Here is a 5,571-nt window from a genome sequence, read left to right as displayed (position 1 = left end):
GTGTGTGTGTGTGTGTGTGTGTGTGTGTGTGTGTGTGTGTGTGTGTGAGACCCCAGAGTTCTGAGGAGGAAGAAGGAAAGAGGCTGGGGCAAGGTCCTGGGGAAGAAGTAATACAGTTTGGACTCTCCCCCGCCTGTGTGCCACACCCAGGAGTCCTCTCGGTGCAGGTGGTGTATTCCACACCGCCAGCTGCTGTAGCATGTTAGCGCAAGCTGGGCAGCTTAAAACAGAGCGAAGTTCCTCTCCCACCATTCTTGACAGCAGAGGTCTGGAGCCCAGGCATCGACGTGGATGATTTAGACTGCAGGCTCCTTGCCTCTTTCCGCTTCTTGTAGCAACAAGGCACAGGGTAGCATGTCTCCAGCTTCTGTCCACATCACCTTACCACCATGTCTCATCTCCCAAGGACAGCAGCCACTTGATATAGGGGTCTGCCATAAGTCTGAGGACAACAGTATTGCAAGGCTTCTGTTAGACCTTCATTGACCCTGCTTCCACACAGATCACACACATAGGCGGCAGCAGTTGAGAACTACACAAACTTATGGCGGGAACAGTCTTAGTACCTGGGAAAGGGTGATGGAAGTCTTCCTGTGGCACACCCACCATAAGGAAATACAAGTCTCCAGAGGCTGTACCTCAGAAGTGTGGAAGCCAGGCCTGCAAGGAGACGCTGAAGGCAACCTTGCTTATTGCAGTGAAGCCATCTGCAAAGACTAATGGGTTAGTTTTCCTAGCAAACTTTCACAGAAGGAAATCTTCATAGAATTAACTTCCCATTTGTTTAGAAAAGAGGTTTAAGCTGAGTTTAGTGGGCTCACGCCTTTAATCCCAGCTCTTGGGAGGCAGAGGCAGGGGGAGCTCTTCAGTCTGAGGCCATTCTAGTCTACATAATGAGTTTTTGGACAACCGGAGCTACATAGTGAGACCCTGCCTCAAAAAAAAAGAAAGAAAAGAGAGGAAGGAAAAAAAGAAGAAAGGAAAGAAAGGAGAATGTATAAACAAAAGAGGTAAAAACATATGTATGTATCTATGGATTGGGTGTTTTTGTTTGGTTTTGGCAGGCCCTTTTGGTCACTTCCTATATCAGCAGATGTTCAAATAATGCATAGACAGTCCTGGACTCTCATGAGGTTATCTTAAGCTCTTAGGTTAAGGACATGGTAAGTCAAAATGTGTGTAATAAATTTAACTTCCTGAACATCATGGCATGGCACGCTTGCCTTAAACAGGCTGAGAATACTGCTGGAGTTCGGAGCAATTGTGTACCACAAAGCCTGTCTTATAATTCAGCGCAGTCTATTGAATGGTGTCCTGAGAAGGAAGAAGGACCGGTTAAATGGGCACACAGCATCAGTACATGGGCACCAGAAAATTACAGCTTCTCCCCAGCGCATATGGCTTTTGCAGCATCACAAAGCTGAAAGCTGACAAGTCAAACCACTGCAGGCTCATGAGCTGTCCAGCCAATGATCCCAGCATCTGTCTACAAGGATCCTCATTCATGTTCTCAGCCTCCAGGATAAGGCCCTGTTGTTGCACAGTTGTCTTATAAATAAAAAGTGGGGCCTGTATACTGTCCTTCACTACCTGTTTATATCATCCTAATGATGTAGCATTGGTCACAGGAAGCTTGGAGATCGTTCCAAGTTTCTGGCTTTCTCTAAGTACAAAATCATTTCTAAATACAACCATGAAAGCTAATATGTATACTCAGTGGCCTCTTCATCAATACCCAGAATTTATTATGGAAAAATTATTCAATACAAGAGGAAAAGCTCACAAAATATCTTCATTAATTTACATAATAAAGTAAAATTTAGTATCAAACTATGGATATTTTATCACCTCTTTCCCACTTTTTCCTATCCTCACTGTACCTTAGGAGCAGGAACAGGCTCTACCTAACCCTAGTGGAGAGTAGAATGAGCAGGAGTTAATGAAAGTATTAAATGTCATGGAACCATGCCTTTTGGCTAATAATGAGCCATCTTGTTGCAAATCAATTCCCTTTGGAACGTTCCATCCCGGGAACTCTAAGATTCGGAAAGTGCTAAAGGGATGCTATTCAGATCCTGGAAATAAAAAACTCACAAGTCTCAGTAATTCCCCCAAAACTTGGCAAATAATGCAAGACCTCCCCCTACTCAAGGTTATAAGCAGTAAGCACTGCTAAGGAGACTCAGGTCAGCACAGCTATGAAAAAAGGACGAGATACCTTGAGTCATCAAGCTGATGGCAAGTACTGCAGAGAGCCCCAGGGTTCTCTGTGTTTAATGAATTCTCAGCCACCCTGGGCAAGGCTTTTAGTGCTACAACTGCAATTGAATAGTCTCTGCTCCTTTAAGTAACCCCAATATACTCATTGGTCTCCAAGTTGGATTTTAGTAGTATCCTTACTTTGATCTGTCATCAGTTCCCGAGCTGGGGTGAATAGACCTTTCTGTTATGTCTCTACAGGAGACATACACATATGCACAATGCTGGTTCTATAAGAATATCAATAGAGCCTGACTATACCTACTGCCTGATGGTATAGCCATCAAGTTCACTCATATGTTAAGATGCAGAATAGAGGGAGACAACGAAAGTTCACCCCTCTCTCTACATGCACACGCCTGGGTGAGGAAACATACATATCACATACGTACGCACACAGGAAGTACAATCTTACAGTGCACAGAACTTGATGATAGCTGGCAATGTTACTCGTGACTTTTACATTTTCTCATTGTTTGGGAACGCGCTACTTGTAGCAGTGAAGGCGCACGTGATGTAAGACGCCGTGGCCCACCAGCATCATAGGCTGTCTGGCTGTGGCAGTGGGCATGGGTTTCTGTTTGCACAGTGAAGATGAGTAAGGGCGCACTTCCCAGACGATGCCTTTCAGGAACTGAGACAAGGTGGGTTTAAGACATAAGACACAGCCACGTATTTACAAGACCCAGTCTTTCTTAAAAGTGAAAAGGATTTCTCGGGTGTTCTAACTAAACTTTGAAAACGAAAGCTTTCTTCATTCTTTTACAGTTTGAAAGGTCAGAAGTCTGAAGCTAGACTCAGGACTAAAGTCTAGATGGTCACAGGGTGGTCCAGTAGTAAGCTCCTAGAAGAATCTATTCCATGCTTTTCTTTTTTCTTTAATAATTCCTATTTTCTTTTCTTCATTTTGTTCTTCCACTTTCTTCTCATCCTCTTCCTTCCTTGCCCTCTTTCTCCTTCTCTTACTCTTCCTCCTACTTGAGGCTAACCTCCAACTCCAGATCTTGGCTCTGCCTCCTGAGTACTGGTCTGAAGGTATGAAGGTGTATGTCACCACACCTGACTGTGTTCCTTGCCCTTTCCAACTTTCTTTCTTTCTTTTCTTTCTTTCTTTCTTTCTTTCTTTCTTTCTTTCTTTCTTTCTTTCTTTCTTCCTTCCTTCCTTCCTTCCTTCCTTTTCTTTCTTTTTCTTTCTTTCTTTCTTTCTCTCTTTCTTTCTTTCTTTCTTTCTTTCTTTCTTTCTTTCTTTGAATTAAACCAGGTGCTTGTAGTGCATGCCTTTAATCCCAACACTCAGGAGGCAGAGGCAAGCAAGTCTCCGAGTCTAAGGGCAGTCTAGTCTACAGAGCAAGTTCCAGGACAGCCAGGGCTACACAGAGATACCCTGTCTCAAAAAAAAAATTAATTAAGATATAATTACAACCTGTCCTGCTTCCCTTTTCTAATTCCAATCCTTTTATGTCCTCAACCCCTAGTTCCCTCTCAAATTCACGACCTCTTTTTAATTGTTAATTGTTACATGTTTATGTAAACCGTTTGCAGATTCCTTTTATTCCTTGATGTTCAAACCCTTCCTTAAATAACTTCAGCCTCTGTCACCATTGTTTCATCTTTCTAATACTGCTCTTCGTGTCCTCTTACCACACTCTTTTTTTTTTCCATTTAAGGCAGGGTAGTCACAGGTTTCAGGGATTCAGATGTGGATATTTTGGGGAGACATTGCTCAGCTTCCCACACCTATCATGAGGACAGTGCCACAGTAGCTATCCAAAACTCAGTTCCTGGCACTTTGGAGCTAGTGGAGGAGAAGATGGGTGCTGAGCCAGCCTGGTACACTGAGGAAGACTGTGGAAGTCACTTTTCCCGTTCTGTGACCTTCTAAGAAACAATTTAAGAAAGAAGATTTATTCTGGCTCACAGTTCCGGGGATACAGTCCATCCTGGCAGAAGACAAGGTCCCTGTGGCTGCAACAGGCTGTGCAGTTGGTGGCTATCTGGTGTGAGCAGTCTTAAAACAGTTCTGGCTGAAGCCGGTACCTGGGCAGTAGAGCTCAAGCCCCACCCTTACGACTCATGTACAAAATGTTCAACAGTATCCCAGAGCAACAGCATCAGCTGGAGACCAACTGTGCAGGCATGTGCCTCTACAAGACGGGGGGCGGGGGCATTTCCTATTCAACCTGTAAGAGACTAGGTCTAAGAAATAAGAAATCCACCCGATTACATGGGTTTCCATCCTGAGATTTCTGTAAAGTGGGTTTAGTAGAGTGAATAGTGTCTAGGCAGTGATGAGCCTGAGCCTCTGATGCGTTGCCTGAGCCACATCTTTCACATATAAATCTGGGTGACAAAATGCTGCTCCAGGGAGTTGTGTGGGAAGCATCACATATCCCTGAGAAGCCTCATGTCATTCCTGTCCGACCTCCTTTCTTTCTGGCAACACTGCTGTTCAAATCATATCCTCTTACCTCCCACAAGGGCAGGACTTGACTGCCAGCAGCAGGCTTCACTGTAGCAGTTTCTCCTCCCCTGCCAGCTTAAATGAGGATGGGAGGAATCGATAACAAGTCGGATGTGCTGCACAGTAACAGAGGTACCTGGCTTCCCTCTCATCAGCCAGGAAGGTGGAGACTCCCAGCACACACGCTTAACGGTGCCACACCGTTGACAGGGTACAGCTTGACAGGGTACAGCTCCCTGTCAAGTAGGTGAGCAGCACTGTGACAGGGGAGTTATCCCAGACTTGGACACCAGGTTTTGGAGGGAGGGGCATGGTCCTCCTTGTGCAGCCGTCATCGCGTTCATCCTCCACACATTGCCGTACAAGCTGTCTACTTGAAAATGCAAATCAAGAGGCAGGAAGAGATGGCTCAGCAGTTCAGAGCAGTAAGTGCTCTTAGAGAACCCATGTCAGCAGGCTCACAGCTGTCTCTAAATCCAGCTCCAGGGCAGTTGATGACCTCATGGGCACCCATATTCACACACACACTCACACACACCTTGGAATATTTTTAAAAATGCAAATCAGACTTCCTGTATCTCTTAAACACTTTATATTTCCCGTATGAGAGTCTGCGATGATTTGATGAAACCAGAACCTTTAAGGCCCCACTGGACTCTAACTTGAGTCCAGCTACTCCTTTCCTTACCTCCTGACCTTCCCTTGGTAACTGTGCAGACTGCCAGTCTCTGATGTCCTTTGCCTTTGACCCTGCAGTAGCTTTGCATCTGAGGCTCAAAACCTTAGCTAATGACTTCACCCTCGCATTTTTCATGAGACGATCTCATTAGGGACAGTGACAATGTCCAATT

This window comes from Psammomys obesus, unplaced genomic scaffold (assembly GCF_907164565.1).
Source record: "Psammomys obesus unplaced genomic scaffold, mPsaObe1.curated_primary_1811, whole genome shotgun sequence".
NCBI classification, from domain to species: Eukaryota; Metazoa; Chordata; class Mammalia; order Rodentia; family Muridae; genus Psammomys; species Psammomys obesus.
This window is presented reverse-complemented; position numbering follows the sequence as displayed.